The sequence below is a fragment of the Lontra canadensis genome, unplaced genomic scaffold (assembly GCF_010015895.1).
Source record: "Lontra canadensis isolate GAN:19392208 unplaced genomic scaffold, GSC_riverotter_1.0 scaffold23, whole genome shotgun sequence".
In the NCBI taxonomy this organism is placed as follows: Eukaryota; Metazoa; Chordata; class Mammalia; order Carnivora; family Mustelidae; genus Lontra; species Lontra canadensis.
The window spans coordinates 4188253-4203710 of NW_022631017.1; the positions used below are offsets into that span (position 1 = coordinate 4188253).

The window sequence follows — 15458 nt, forward strand, 5'->3', positions numbered from 1 at the left end:
ATGCTTTCCTATACCAATTTTTTTACTTGTGAATATTTCATACTATGGCTGATTTACTATTAATTAATTGTATCTTATTGTTGGATGTATTTATGTTCCGAAAGTTTTACCATTATAGAATGTACATTATTTTCTGTACATATAATTTTTCCTTTGTCTTTGGCTTCTGTCATTTTCATTGTCAGCATTTTTGTTGCCCCCTGTGAAAGTAATGTGTCTGATTTTCTCTGGCTACTTTTGAGATTTTATTTTATTTTTCAGCTCTTGCAGTATGACTAGTTTACGTGTAGTTTTCTTTGTAAGTATCTTTTTTGGAGTACGTATAATTTCTTGAATCTGTGGTTTGATATCTTTCATCAATTTTTTAACATTCCCAGTGACTTTTCTTCAGATATTTCTTCTTGTCTTCTAGGACTTTAATTACATGTATGTCAGACTTTACATGACATACAATATGTCTCCTATGGTCTTTTTGTATTTCCCATGTCTTTTTATCTGTGCTTCAATTTGGATGTTTCCTGACCCATTTTATCTCTATTAACCTTCTCTTTTGCTGCATCTGAAATTCTGTTAAACAAACAAAAACTCTTAAATACAAGGAACAAACTGGTGGTTGCCAGAAGGGAAGTAGATGGGGAAATGAATAAAACAGATAAAGGGCATTAAGGAGTATAGAGTTGTAGTTATACAATAAATAAGTCATGGAGATGATAAGCCCATATATTGAATTTTCAACTTCAGTTCTTTATTATTTTTTAGTTATATAATCACCATTTGATTCTTGAAAATAAAAAGTTCAAATCCCTTTCTCATTACACCCATGTTTGGGTTGTTTGTGGATCTGCTTCTGTTGTCTGCGTTTTTTTCCTCTTGGTTTTCAGTCATTTAGTTCTGTATCCTCTGCTATGACTAGGATTTTTTATTGAGTGGCAGACATTGTATATGAAAAAGTACAGAAGCTCTGGATGATGATTTCTTCCCAAAAGGATTTCATTTCTGATAGATAGAGGGGGTGTAGTCAAATCAAGGTTGATCTATTTCTGCTTTGCTCCTATTCATGGAAAGTATCTCTAGGGCCTCAGCTAAAGTTTTGTGTTGTTTGCCAAGCCCTTCAACCTTGGTAAGCTCTGAAATCCAGTTTCTGGCTCCAGTCACCCACAGGATGGATGAAATTTCTGCTTACCTCCTTAGCCTCCGAGCTCCTGCTCTCAACCTACCCACATGCAACTTTGGGGTTAACCTGTATTTCAAGGAGAAACTTCATGTAGAATTATAGGTTTACTTCTCTGAGTTTCCTCCTCTCTGAGATCTTGGTCCCTCAGCTATTGGCAGCCTCATGTTCCATCCTCTGGCTCAATGAAACTATGAAAAGCCCTAAACCTCTGCTTCCTCCATGGCTTTTTTTCCTCTCACATTTAAGTGGCAAATGTCCTGAGAGTGGGAAATTTCACATCCTTTTAAATCCTGATGAGTTTGATCTTTTTCTGATGCCACAAATAGAGTGTGGCCTGTCAAAGGTATCCAGACCCAAATCCCCAGAACCTATGAATGCATTATATTACATAACAAAAGCGAATTAAAGTTGGATATAGAATTAAGGTTTCTAATCAACAGATTTTAACGTAGGAAATTTATCATATATTATCCAGGTAGGCCCAAACTAATCACATGAGCTTTTAAAAACAGATGAGAGAGGCACCTGGGTGGTGCAGTTGCCTGAGGGTCCAATGCTTGGTTTCGGCTCAGTTCATGATCTCAGGGTGGTGAGATCAAGCCCCAGGTAGGGCTCCATGCTCAGCAGGGAGTCTGCTTGGGAGCTCTCTCCCTCTCTCCCTCTCCCCTCCCACTAATATGCGCTCTCTCTCTCTCTCTCTCTCTCTTTGAAATAAATCAGTCTTTTAAAAAGTAAATAAATAAAAATAGAAACAAAAGAGGGAGGCAGAAAAGTGGGTGAGAGAGTTGCAACATGACAAAGACTTGACATGGCTGGCTTTGAAGATGAAGTAAGGCTGCTGTGATCCAGGACAGGTGGTAGTCTGGGAAGCGCCTCTTTGTTTATAGTCATCAGGAAAACTGGCACCTCAGTCCTACAGCCCAGGAATTGAATACTCCCACCAATATGAATGAGCAGGAAACTGCTTCTCTCCTACAGCCTCCAGAAAAGAGCACGGCCTTCCAACATCTTGACTTCATTCTTTTAAAGATTTATTTATTTTAGAGAGAGAGGGAGAGAGGGTGGGGCAGGGGGAGGGGCAGAGAGAGGCTTAAGCAGACCCCGCTCTGAGCACAGAGCACAGTGCAGGGCCCGATCCCACGACCCTGAGATCACGACCTGAGCCAAAACCAAGAATCAGTCGCCCAACCGACAGTACCACTAGGGCATCCTAACACCTTGATTTTAATCTGTGAGGCCCATACCAGACTTCTGACCTGGAGAACTGCAACAGAATACATTTGTGTTGTTTAAGCCACTAACTTTGTGGCAGTTTGTAATGGCAGCATATAAGACTCTTACACAATTGTTTTCTATTTTTTTGCTAGCTTTTATAATTGCTCTCAGGTTAAGGATTAGTCTCCCATAGCTTGATGTATCCGTCTGAGTTCAGTCACAGAATCAGAACTAGTGTACATTATGGGGTAAAGATTTTATTATAGGAATCAGATGTGACATAGTTGTGGAAGGAGCGGGGAAAATAAAAGCCTAGGAAGGAAGTTGGAGGATCAGAGAGAAAGTCACCAACCCCTGAATTTGGGAAGCAAAGCACAACCACCTGCCAGAAGTGGCTGCAGAGTGATGTCTTCTGGGAAGGTGTGGAGGAAGCCAGGCTTCTGCATAACTACCACCCCTGTGAGTTCACCACCAAGTGTCTGGTAGGAACTTTGGAGCTACTGTTGGTCAACAGTCAAGAAGAACTGCAACCAGAATGGAGGAAAGGGAGAACATGCTAGAGCTATCAGTACTTCTGCATCTCTAACTGTATCCGAACACAAGAATCTTCAAAGGTTAGAAACTGCTTCACTTCCATATTCCAAATCTTGCGTAAGTTTCTTTTTGTCCAATTCTAACTCAGAACCATAGAGGGAAGGGGATCCTGGAAAAAGGGTTTCCGTTTCACCAAGTTGACGTAGTACTGGTGACCACAGTCTATGCTTTGTCAATTTGGCACCCATACATATCGCTTTTAACCATATTTTTTAAATCCTCCAAATAAAAACAATAGCAAAATACTTCCACGTAACATGCTGCATGCTAACCTTTGTGGGCTTCCTCCCCAAAATCCAGGAGCTCAATCTAATTATGAGAAAAGCACCAAATGATTCTCAGTTGTCAGGCATTCTACAAAAGACCTGACTAGTATTCCTCAAAACTGTCAAGGCCATCAAAAACAAGGAAAGTCTGAGGAATTATCAGAGCCAAGAGGAATCTAAGAAGATGCGACATATACTTATTATGGCTTCCTAGATGCAATTCTGATAGAGAAAAGGACATTAAGTAAAAACAAAGGAACTTTGAATGAAGTGTGGGCATTGGTGAATGGTAATGTATCAAAACTGGTTCATTCATTTTGATAAGTATACAATGCCAATGTAAAATATTAATAATAGGAGAAATTCCCTATGGAATATGGCATTCTTCACAGATACTATGGGTTGTGTTCCAGGCTACCACAATAAAGTGAATTATCACAATGAAGCAAGTTGAATGATTTTTTTGGTTTCCCAGTGCATATAAAAGTTATGTGTGTACTATTCTTTAGTCTACTAAATGTATAATCATGTTTTGTCTAAAAAGCAATATACATACATTAATTTAAAAATACTTTATTACTAAAAAATTCTAATTATCATCTGAGCTTTCAGCAAGTAGCTGTATTTTTGCTCATGGAGAGTCTAGACTCCATGTTGATGGCCGCTGACTAATCAGGGTGGTGGTGGCTGAGGGCTGGGGTGGCTGTGGCAGTTTCTTAAAAGAAGATGACAATGAGGTTTGCCACATTGAGTGACCCTTCCTCTCATGAATGCTTTCTCTGGAGCAGGTGATGTTGTTTGATGGCATTTTACCCACAGTAGAACTTCCTTCAAAATTAGAGTCAGTCCCTCCAAAACCTGCCACTGCTTTATCAACTACGTTTATGTAATATTCTAAATCCTTTGTGTCATTTCAGCAGTGTTCACAGCATCTTCACCAGGTGTAGATTCCATCTCAAGAAACCACCTTCTTTGTTCATCCATAAGAAACAGCTCCTCAGCAAGGTTGGTCATGAGATCACAACAATGCAGTCCCATCTTCAGGCTCCACTTCTGATTCTAGTTCTCTTGCTGTTTCTACCACATCTGCTATTATTTCCTCCACTCAAGTCTTGATCCCTTCAAAGTCCTCCACAAGTACTTCCTCCAAACTCCTGTTAATGTTGATATTCTGACCTCTAACCATGAATCATGAATGTTCTTAATGGCCTCTAGAAGAGTGAATTTTTTTTAGAATGGTTTCCATTTACATTGCCCAGATCCATCAGAGGAATCACTGTCTGTGGCAGCTCTAGCCTTATGAAATGTGTTTCTTAGATAATAAGATTTGAAAGTCCTAATTACTCCTTGATCTATGGGCTGCAGAATGGATGTTGTGTTAGGAGTCATGAGAACAACATTAATCTTGTACGTCTCCATCAGAACTCTTGGGTGCATTGTTAATGAGCAGTACTATTTTGAAAAGAATGTTTTTCTCTGAGAAGTAAGTTGCAGCAGTGGGCTCAAAATATTCGGTAAACCATGTTGTAAACAGATGTACTGTCATCCAGGCTTTATTCCATTTAGAGAACACAGGCGAGTAGATTTAGCATTTCTGAAGGGTCCTAGAATTTTCAGAATGGTAAATGATCATTGGCTTCAACTTAAGGTCACCAGCTGCATTAGACCCTAATGAGAGAGTCAGCCTGTCCTTGGAAGCCTTGAAACCAGGCACTGACTCTTCTCTCTGTCTGTTAAAGTACTAGATGGCATCTTCTTCCAACAGAAGGCTGTTTTGTTTACACAGAAAATCTGTTGTTTACCATAGCTGCCATCTTGGATGATCTTAGCTAGATCTTCAGGAGAACACGCTGCAGCTCTTACACCAGCACTGGCTGCTTACCCTTGCACTTTGATGTTATGGAGATGACTTCTTTCCTTAGATTTCATGAACCTACCTCTGCTAGCTTCAGATTTTTCTTCTGCAGCTTCCCCCCCGCTCTCAGCCTTCACAGAATTGAGGAGAGTTATGGCCTTGCTCTGGATCAAGCTTTGGCTTAAGGGAATGTTGTGGCTGGTTTGATCTTCTATCCAGACCACTCAGACTTGCTCCATCTCGGCAGTATGGCTCTTTCATTTTTTTACCAAGCTTGTGTTCACTGGAGCAGCCTGAATTTCCTTCACGAACTTTTTCTTTGCATTCACAACTTGGCTAACTGGTTGGACAAGAGGTATAGCTTTCCACCGATCTGGGCTTTGAACATGTCTTCCTCACTAAGTGTATTATTTCTAACTTTTGACTTGAAGTTGACCATGCAACTCCTCCCTTTCACTTGAACACTCCGAGGCCATCATAGGATTTAGTGGCCTAATTTCAGTATCACTGTGTCCCAGGGAACAGGAAGACCCAAGGAAAAGGAGACAGATGTGGGAACAGCTGCTCAGTGGAGTAATCAACATCAGAACACACACAACATTTACGGATTAAGTTTGTCATCTTATATGAATAGGGTTCATGATGTCCCAAAACAATTATAATAGTAACATCAAAGATCAGTGATCACATATCACCATCACCAATATAATAATAATGAAAAAGCTTGAAATATTGCAAGAATTGTGAAAATGTGACATGGAGATATGTGATAAGTGAGCATACGCTGTTGGAAAAGTAGCATAGGTAGACTTCCTCGATGAAAAGTTGCCACAAACCAGCAATTTGTAAAATCCGCAATATCCGCAAATCTCAATAAAAAGAAATGCAATCAAATGAGGTAGGCCCATATGTAGGAACTTTGTATTGTCTTTGCCATTTTTCCATAAATGTAAAACTATTCTAAAATAAAACTTTAGTTTAAAAAATAGAATATAAAGATTTATTCATTTGGGGGCAATGTTCTTTTCTCTAAATTATAATTCCCCTTTGATATCCTGTAACTTAAATACAAAGATCCATGGCTAACCACTATTAATACCTCTTATGTTAGCTAACAGGGGAATGGGAAGGTGAGCACGGGGTGGAGATAAAGAAAAAGAGGTCTTTAATACCTAAGCAAATATGCTGTATTTATACAAAAGATTTTTGGTTTTTTTGTTTCGTTTTGTTTTGTTTGGTTTGGTTTGGTTTTTGCTTTGAGAGAGAGGGAGGGGCAGAGGGAGAGAGAATCTTTTTTTTTAAGATTTTATTTATTTATTTATTGGTAAGAGAGAGAGCACAAGCAGGGAAAGCAGCAGGCAGAGGGAGAAGCAAGCTCCCCACTGAGCAAGGAGCTCAACGTGGGACTCAACCCCAGGACCCTGGAATACATGACCTGAGCTGAAGGCAGACACCTAATGTACCCAGCCACTGACGCATCCCAGGAGAGAGAGAATCTTAAGCAGGCTTCCATGATGCAGGGCTCCATCTCATGGCCTCGAGATCATGACCTGAGCTGAAATCAAGAGTCAGATGCTCAGCTAACCGAGCTGCCCAGGTATCCCTGTATTATACTAAAGTAAAAAAGAAACACTCCTAATTATCCAGTGGTCATAGCTGATATTTATGACTTCCTTCTTCCGCTGGCCAATCTCCATTCCTGTTGCTCTCATCAGTAGACACTTGAGCTGGAATGCTTTGCCTGATGGGGTGACTCTTCCTATTTCTGTTTCAATGCTCTTTTGCTGCGCAATGAACAACCCAAAATTCAGTGGCTTAAAACAGCAGTGATTTATTATTTCTCATGATTTGAGGGGTCAAGGGTTCATGCAGTCTTCACTAGGTGGTCCTACTACTGCACATGGCATCGTCTGGAGGCCACTGAGCTGGACCAGAAGGATCAAAAAGGCTTTGCTGGTAGATTTGGAGATTTTGAGCCTCAGTGATCTCTTCTTTCCCTTGTGACGAGCTTTGGCTTCCTCACAACATGGTAGTTTTCAGGGTAATTGAACTTTAAAGGCAACTGGCATTTAACAGAGATCAAATAGAAACCACCAGACCTCTTAAGGCAAGGCTCAGGAGTCCCACAACACCACCTCTGCTATATTTGGCACTCAAAGCTAGCCACAGGGCCAGTCCAGATGAAAGGCGAAGGGAAATACCCTCTCCCTCTTGCTGAGAGGAGCAGCAAAGAATTTGTGCCCATTGGCAATCCACTAAACCGGTCATAGAAATTTCCTCTAAGGTAAATTTCCAGAATCGGCACTGCTGCATCGAGGGTATTCATGTTAAAAACTTGACATGTGTCCAAAAGTCCCTCCATTCAGTTTTGCCAGGTTGCATTCTCATTAGCGGTGTTCACCAATCAATTTCTCTGCGCCTTCACCAACACTGGGTGTCATTACCCTTTTTAGCCTTTAGCAGTTTAAAGACAGGGAAAGTCTGATTGTGGCAGGGGTTTTTTTTCCCCTGCATGTGTGAATACCATTGAGACCAAACATATTTCATGTGTTTATTGGCCATGTCTAGATGTTCTTTTTTTGAATTGCCTAATCTTGTACTTTGCCCATTCTTTTCTTCAGCTATTCTTGGTTTGAGTGTTGACGTTGGTCTGAAATCTGGGTTATTAAAGTTTAACCGACCTCAGACAACCCTACTGGGTTTTTAAATATTATTACTTACTCTCGCCCAAAATAATCTATCTTCATTTCCATTCGTTTATTCTTTATTTCCCTGGATCGTCACCTTTTTCAGTCCTTTTCTTTTCTTAGATTCGCAACATTAGAACTGCAGATCCCCTTGGTTTTCCATTGAGGCTATTAACACAAAAGAAGAAAGGGTCTTGTACAGAGATTCTGACAGGGTCTTGGTGGGGGGGTCTCCCCTGTTTGGACCCATAGGACCAGCCTTTCAGCTTCTGGTCAAAATGACACCAACAATGCATTTAGCCCATTTCCCACAGGGTTTGTGTCCTTAGGTCTGGCACTAAGAAATTCAGTTTATCTATAACTTTTGCCTGGATCCTAAATTCTCCCTGCTTCTAAATGGCTCTACCTCTTGCTACGTGGTATTTGATAAATTCACTTTGGGGCCTTGGATTCTTCAATTAGGTAGGAGCATTGACTTTTTTTTTTTTTTTAAGATTTTATTTATTTTGAGAAAAAGAGAGCACAAGCAGTGACAGAGGGAGAAAGAGAATCTCAAGCAGCCTCCATGCCAGCTCAGAGCCTAACATGGGGCTCGATCTCACAACCCTGAGATCATGGCCTGAGCCTAAACCAAGAGTTAGATGCTTTACCGAACTGAGCCACCCAAGTCCCCAGGAGTGCTGGACTTCTGCTAGATGACTCTAAGACATGCTTTTTCCATTGAAGTCTGTTATTTAAGAGGGACATTTATAGAGTATGGATTAGGGGAAAGCAGCATAGATGGGAGGCAGACCCTTTAAGAAATTGGCTTTAGCCTAAGAGGTCTATTTTTGAAGGGAATTTAATCAAAGCTTTTTTAAAATAGTTTTTAATTATAGGTTTGAAACTTTGTGTTATTTGTAATACCTTTTTAGAAGCATGAAAATAGCATTGCTCTCTGTACCAACTTTGTGCTTTTCCATTTGGTAAACACTGATTTTATTTCTCTCCGTGCCTGTAGGAGTAAACCAAGCCCACTCAGCACTTCCTGTTTACCTCCTGGTTTTACCTATGGTAGGTGGGACAAACCTGATCCCCAAAATAAGCTCCCTTGGATGACTTCTGCGTTTTCTGGTTAGGCGACTGGCCTGTCAATACTTCAACAATGAGTTTGGTTATTGAAGGCTTGTTCTGACATTACCCCTTCACACTGTGGGTAGAGAGGAAAGTCACTTAATGTAATGGTAGGGATAATATAACCGTGGGATTTATATTTAAGTGGGAGCATCATATTTATATTTATATTTATATTTAAGTGGGGGCATCACATTTTTTCACTTGAGAAAATCAAAACATTTTCAACTTTTAAGCTTGGAATAGGTGACGCGAGTGAACACAAAGATAGCAAATAAGCGGATTTCCTCTGGAAAGTCTCTGTGCTCGAAATATCTATTTTTTAAGGAATAAAATTGAGTTATATGTGTATTGAGTGACTAAAGTGTAAGCTTAGAAATATTTTATGTTTCCATCATAGTTTATTCTGCTTCGCATAAATCATCAGAGCCAACCATAATTTACCATTTACTAGGGCTTTTTCTGTTGTGTTATGCTCATGTCAGACACACCTTCGTACAAGTCCCTCCGGGTCAATAGTTTAGAAATTCTGCCTCTTCCATCCCCTTCTCCTCTCAACACTTATGGAAATATATGCTAATTGGAACAGAAGCAGACTGCCCAACTAATAGGGTTAGACCACTCTTAACACAAGATTAATGAGATAGAAGCTTAAGGAAAAAAATAACATTTCTCAAGCAGTAAGGGTGTGGATGCCAAGTAAAAGCCAACACCCCTCCTGGATCAGTCAGACCCCACGCTTTGTTTTCCCTTGACTTCACTGGAAGGATCTGAAGAGGAACTCTTGTCCATCCGGCCCTGCCGCCCTCGGGCTCAGCACAGCTGGCTCTCCCGCCTTCCTGAGGCCTCTACTCAGCACTCACCATTGTGGAAATCCAGACCACAGACTCAAGATGTATAAAAGTGCGTAAAAGAGGGCATTAGGAGACAGCGGGTATTTAAAGTCACAGATACTGGCAAGAAGATCGGTTTGTAAAACATTCTACATTCCCGCGTGTGACTGAACCACAGTTCAGCAGACATCAAAGGGTATCAGGGGCTTAGAGACCAGTATTTGCCAAGAGGAAGAAAAGCCTAAGTAGCTTAACAATTTGCCCAGACTGTAATTGACATAGTGTGTGATGTATCAATATTACTGGGGATGAGGGGCTGGTTTCCTCTTAGATTTCTGCCTGATTGCAGATACTGTTAATTAAAATATGTTTTTAGGGGCACATGGGTGGCTCAGTCAGTTAAGCGTCTGTCTTCGGCTCAGGTCATAATCCCAGGGTCCTGGGATCAAGCCCCGCATCAGGCTCCCCACTCAGTGGGGAGTCTGCTTCTCCCTCTGTCCCTTCTCCCTGCTCCTTCTCTCTCTCTCTCTCTCTTGCTTTTAAGTAAATATATAAATAATGTTTTTAAAAATAGATTAAATAAAATGTGTTTTTATTGGAGCACCGGGATGGCTCAATCGGTTGGGCATCCAACTCTTGATTCCCCATCAGGTCGTGATGTCAGGGTCCTGGGATTGAGTGAGCTCCACAGGCTTCCTGCTCTGCACGGAGCCTGCTTGAGAATTCTCTCTCTCACCCTCTCCCTCTGCCCCTCCCCTTGCTCATGTTCACTCTCTCTTTCTCTTTCTAAAATAAATGAGTAAATCTTAAAAAAAAAAAAAGAAAAATATGTTTGTATTGTTTTGGTTCGTAAATGGTTAAGCACTTCTTTTGCCTTAATTCTGTCATCAGGCTATGCCATTAAATAAGAAACACAGACAGAAATTCATTTATAACTCTTCAAAGAATATGTCCAATGATGACAAATCCTTTGATAAAACATACTTTGGATAAATGCCCAATTCAGCTCTTTCTCTTTAGACTCAATCTGGAACTCGTTCTCCCCTCCAAAAGCCAGAAGAGGCTAGTTCTGCAGCCGGCACAGTGTAGATGGACAGAAGCAGAACTCCAAGGCCTGGGAGCAGAGGGAGACTGGGAGCTACCGGGCTATGGGGGCAGAGAGTGGCCTATTCCCGGATGGCACCTGACCTCCATCTGCTCCCCTAGTGAAGAGTCTGGCCTTCTTTATTTCCCCTTTTGTGGTCTCTGGGAGACCAGAACACTGTTTTCAGTTACGGTGATGGTTAGGGATCTGCAGCAGGCGGGATGCTGGGGTCCAGAGAGGGCAGCCGGGGTAAGCAGGCCGCCTAGATAATGCTGGTCCAGCTGGGCTCATGGCCACCTGGTTATGTGATGGAAGATTCTTGCATTCCAGGGGGACGGGAGCAGCACCTCCGAGACTGCTTTCAGACGTTAAAATACACACCCACAAAACAGCCATCCCAGACCCCTAATCTTACTTTATGACCAAACTATAATTACATTACAGCAATTACTTGAATATTACATTTTTATTACTGTTATGTCATTATGTCTACTAGGGAAAAAATATGCCTACTTTAACCAATAAAATTCTTAATGACTCATTTAAGCTGTGTCTACATGAAACCCCTGACTTAAACATTTTGGTCAAAATAATTTTTCGGGCCTCAGGGCAGAAGAGGATTAACTTTCACCCCCATGATTGACCAAAAAGCAAGAAAACTTCCATTTGTAGATGTACCGCTGGAGATGGAGAAGTCCTAGCCCAGGCTCGTCAGAAAGTTACGATGGTTACACCTAAGAGCTGTATTTATAAAACCATCGATTCCTTTTCATCTGTCGATCGGTTTTAACTACTAACAAAAAGTAGAGCTGAGACCTCAGGAGACATCCTCCTCTCCTTCCTCAAATGCTTGGAGGCACATTTTATATACTTCCAAAATGCTGAGTCGGTTCAGCTGTGGAAGGACTCGTTAGAGGGGGACGGGCCAGTTTTGCAGCCCCTCCTCTCTGGGAGCCGGTGATTTAGTTAGAACGCACTCAGGTCACTCCCCAAATAAAGTTACTCATGCGTGGTCCTTACTTTTATAATCATTATAATTATATTTTACTTCATTGCCTCTTTTTAGGTAGCGTCTCATTTTCTGTATGCCTTATCTTGCTTAACATTTCAGGCTGTCAAACTGAGTACGTTTTTGCAGTGGGGAGACCCTCTGACCCTAACCCCTTCTGGCTGAACCCAAACTGTGTCCTTTCCTAAGCGGCGCGGGCCCAGACAAGCATAGCGTGCTGTCTGTCTCGGAAATAATTCTATACCTTGAGAGCCAGCACTGAGGCCTTTGAATTTGAAGAATTGACCATATGAGCTGATGAAGTCAAACTATCCAGATTGAACTTCTTTTGACTTTTATTCACATATATTTTACCCCCAAATAGCCTACATATTGAGCAAACACCCTCCTTCGAGAAAATGAAGTTGAGTACGGGTTTTGCTTCCCCTCAGTAAACCAAACCCAAGGTTTGTTCTTTGCTTCATTTTTCTTAATCCTTTTGGCAAATATATGTCCTATTTAATTCAGTGCCTAATTCTAAAGTTATGTGCGTCTGCTGGACATATATACTGTTATACATTCATGACTGCCTACAAATGTGAAAAGTATTACCGGGCCTATTTTTAACATTGTTTTGGCAAGGCTGTTGCTGGGCAGGGGTGGTGGGGGGAATCCTATAGATTCTTAATGAGAAAACTGAATGATTCTTTGAAATGTGGTTGTGATTCCCTCCCTTATGGAGTGGTGATGTCATTGGTGCTGAGAAGCAAGGGATTGTAGAATCCCGCATTTGCCGGTAGGGTCTAGAGCTATACCAGAAGGGAAATGAAACTGCTCTTGAGGACGGTTTGTGCCAAACTATGCCTTTTCCCACTGCTCCGAGGTCCCTGCGTGGGACCCGTCTCACACACTTGGTTTGTCATCTCCACGAGTCTGCATCATGGAAGGGCGCATTGTTTGCACGTGGGGGTTTGTTGTTGTTGTGTTGCTGTTTTGTTGTTGTTGTTGTTTTATGGAACTTGATCTGCCTGCTGGCTCTTTCTCTGTTCATTACCTGCATTTGTGTGATAGAAAATAACCGCCTTGTTCCAGCTGTTGGAGCAAGACAGGAATTCCCTCTAACTCACCTGAGTCCCCTGGGTCACTTAATTAGCAAGTGGCAAGAAGTTCAAAGAAGTCTGGCAGGGCTGGAGAATGTGAGTCTTTGAAGGCAGCCTTTCCTTCTGTCCTCACTCACACCCCCCGGGGCCTCTCTCCAGACTTCCTTGCCCCATTCAACATTCAACTCCTACCTCTCCAGACCCAAGGTGGCACTACACCTAGCGGAACAAGGTGTCAGGAAGTTTGGTTCTGGGCAGCAAGTGGGCTGAATCGGGTATCAGGTCAGGGGGTTCATGGGGGCACGTGCTTCCAGCTCGGGCTTCACTTGCCAAGCCTTATGTCCTGGTACAGCAGCTGTGTCAGCCAAGAGCAAGGTCCCTTCACTCAGAGGGAACATCGTTTCTCATTTCTTTACCTGGAGGAGGCACTTCTTGTCATTCTTCTACCTGGACAGGATACGTTTTTCTGGTTTGTATCAAGTTTCTGTGCATACTCGCAGGAGCCCTGGAACTGGACCTGGAGGAATGAGGCCACAACATACAGAGCGGGCAGAGTTCTGCTGCTTATATGTTGGCTGGGTCGGCCATCAGTAGTGATGGTGTCATCACTTCTAGGGACAAAGTGCTACAGAAGAAGTTATTTTGTCCCAGACAGCAAGTCTGGAACTTCTCAAAGTTCCAGGATCACCCCTAGCTTCAGGAGGAGGCTGTTTTCATTGTCATTCAGCCTAAAGCCTGCAGAATCGTCTCTACAGAGAGAACTGGTTCTATTCAGATTCAAGACTAGTTTGGTTGGCCTAGCTGTTCTCCATCAATCTGCCATAAAACCATGGGATCACTGGGGCCTAGAGAAGAAAGAAGCCTTGAGCCCTATAAGGTCCAGGTGCCACTTTCCAAGATGGGCCCACAAACTTGAGGCACTGTCCCTCACTGGCCTCAGCCCCCGAGCCTTCTTCTCCCCCCACATCCATTCTTCCCCACTTCTGGTGCTCTAGATCTTCATGGGGGGAGAGGATTCTGATTCTTGGGCACAGACCCACTGGTGTTCCACTTCCTTCCACAAATCCTTTGGGGAAAGCTTTTCTACCATCAAAGACCCAGTGATGTCCAGCATTCACAGAGAAGGAATTGATGCCTCAGATCCTCTCCACTGGCTATCCATGATTTCCAGAGGCTTCCAAAGGAACTAGTCCAGTCCTTGACCCAGTCCCAACCAAGCCAGCACATGACATCCATTCTCACCAGTGCTAAAGGACTCTGCATTTTTGCCTTGGCTTCCAGGGATCCCTTCTAGTTCACTGAGATGATACAAGAACCCATTCTTTCAATCCTTACTCCCCTCCCCGCAGGACACTCTTGTTTCCACTCTCTTCATCCTCTGATTGAGATCCAGCTTCAGCTTGGTGAAGAAGTACCCTGGAGCCAACCTCCTGATTGTTTCCTCTGCAGAGAGGCTCCTGCTAGGGCCCTCCAGCAGCTCAGACTTGTGCACAGATACCCCAGCCCAGAGCTCTGTTTGGACGGCGATTCGGACTAGTGCCCATCTCCTGTGGAGACAGCCCTACCCTCCTTTCAGTTTTGCTAGCGCCAGCCCCAGGCATCTGTTGATTCCTTTTTTCTGCCCTTCAGCCCCCACCAAAGTCCCAGATGCCTCCCAGCAAGGGCTGCACTAGAGACGACACATGGCATTTGAACCCACCCTTTGTCTTTGCAAGAAGGATATTAATTTGGCAGGTTAATTTGGTAAATCTATAAATCACGAATGGGGATTCTGACTTCACACTATTAATTTATGATGCTGCATATTAGTTTAACAGATTCCACAGAAAGAATTCATTTGTTACAATAATGTTTTTATAAACCTCAAATAAATATTGGTTTTCCTTTTGGAGACTGCCTCTCACACACTAATATATTATTCTTATATTACAGACTCACCTAAAATCTGAACAAGACACCATTTGATGTGACATTCCATCTTCCCGCCCAAGAATGTGGCCTGGAGAAGAGCCCCTCAGGGCTGGCCGCCATATTGCTCTTCTTGGTGACCAGTTGCATGTGCCCCTGCCATTCACTGAGATATCGAGCTTACCCTTGATGATTAGTTCCAACCAATTAATTTTTGGCTAAGTCATCTACAAGCTCTGTATCTACTAGCTACTGTCACATAACAAACACTCCCAAACTCAGCTTAACCCAGTAAAGCACTTATTGTTGATGAGTCCAGAGGTTGTCTACTCTTGGCTGGCTCCCTCATGCATCTCTGGTTTGCTGTGGGTTGGTAAGCAGCTGTGTTCTTTTTGGCTGGACACTTGGGAGTCAAGTGACTACATCTGATGTAGGATGGCCATGGTTGAGACCACTGGCCTCTTCTTCATGGTCTTGCCCTCCAACCTTAGGCTGATCATAGAAAGTTGGCAGGAATCTCTGAGAGAGAGGAAGCACACCAGGTCTCTTGAGTCCTAGGCTCAGAAGCTGTACCATGTCACTTCTGCCATTTTCTACTGACCATAACAAATCACAAGACCTGCCCAGATTCAAAGGCGGGG

General features: G+C 42.6%; 1 protein-coding gene across 3 annotated transcripts in view; it reads left to right on the forward strand.

Moving 5' to 3' along the window:
* SUPT3H (SPT3 homolog, SAGA and STAGA complex component) overlaps positions 1–15135 on the forward strand; it is a 534939-nt gene extending 519804 nt beyond the window's left edge. For 2 of the 3 annotated variants that reach the window (XM_032862030.1, XM_032862032.1), the window contains exon 13: positions 14842–15135. The gene's annotated coding sequence lies outside the window, so the exon portion shown is untranslated. Of the gene's footprint in view, positions 1–8791; positions 8845–14841 lie in introns of all 3 variants that reach the window. The other variant, XR_004383209.1, reaches the window with a different exon arrangement.
* Positions 15136–15458: the final 323 nt, after the last annotated feature.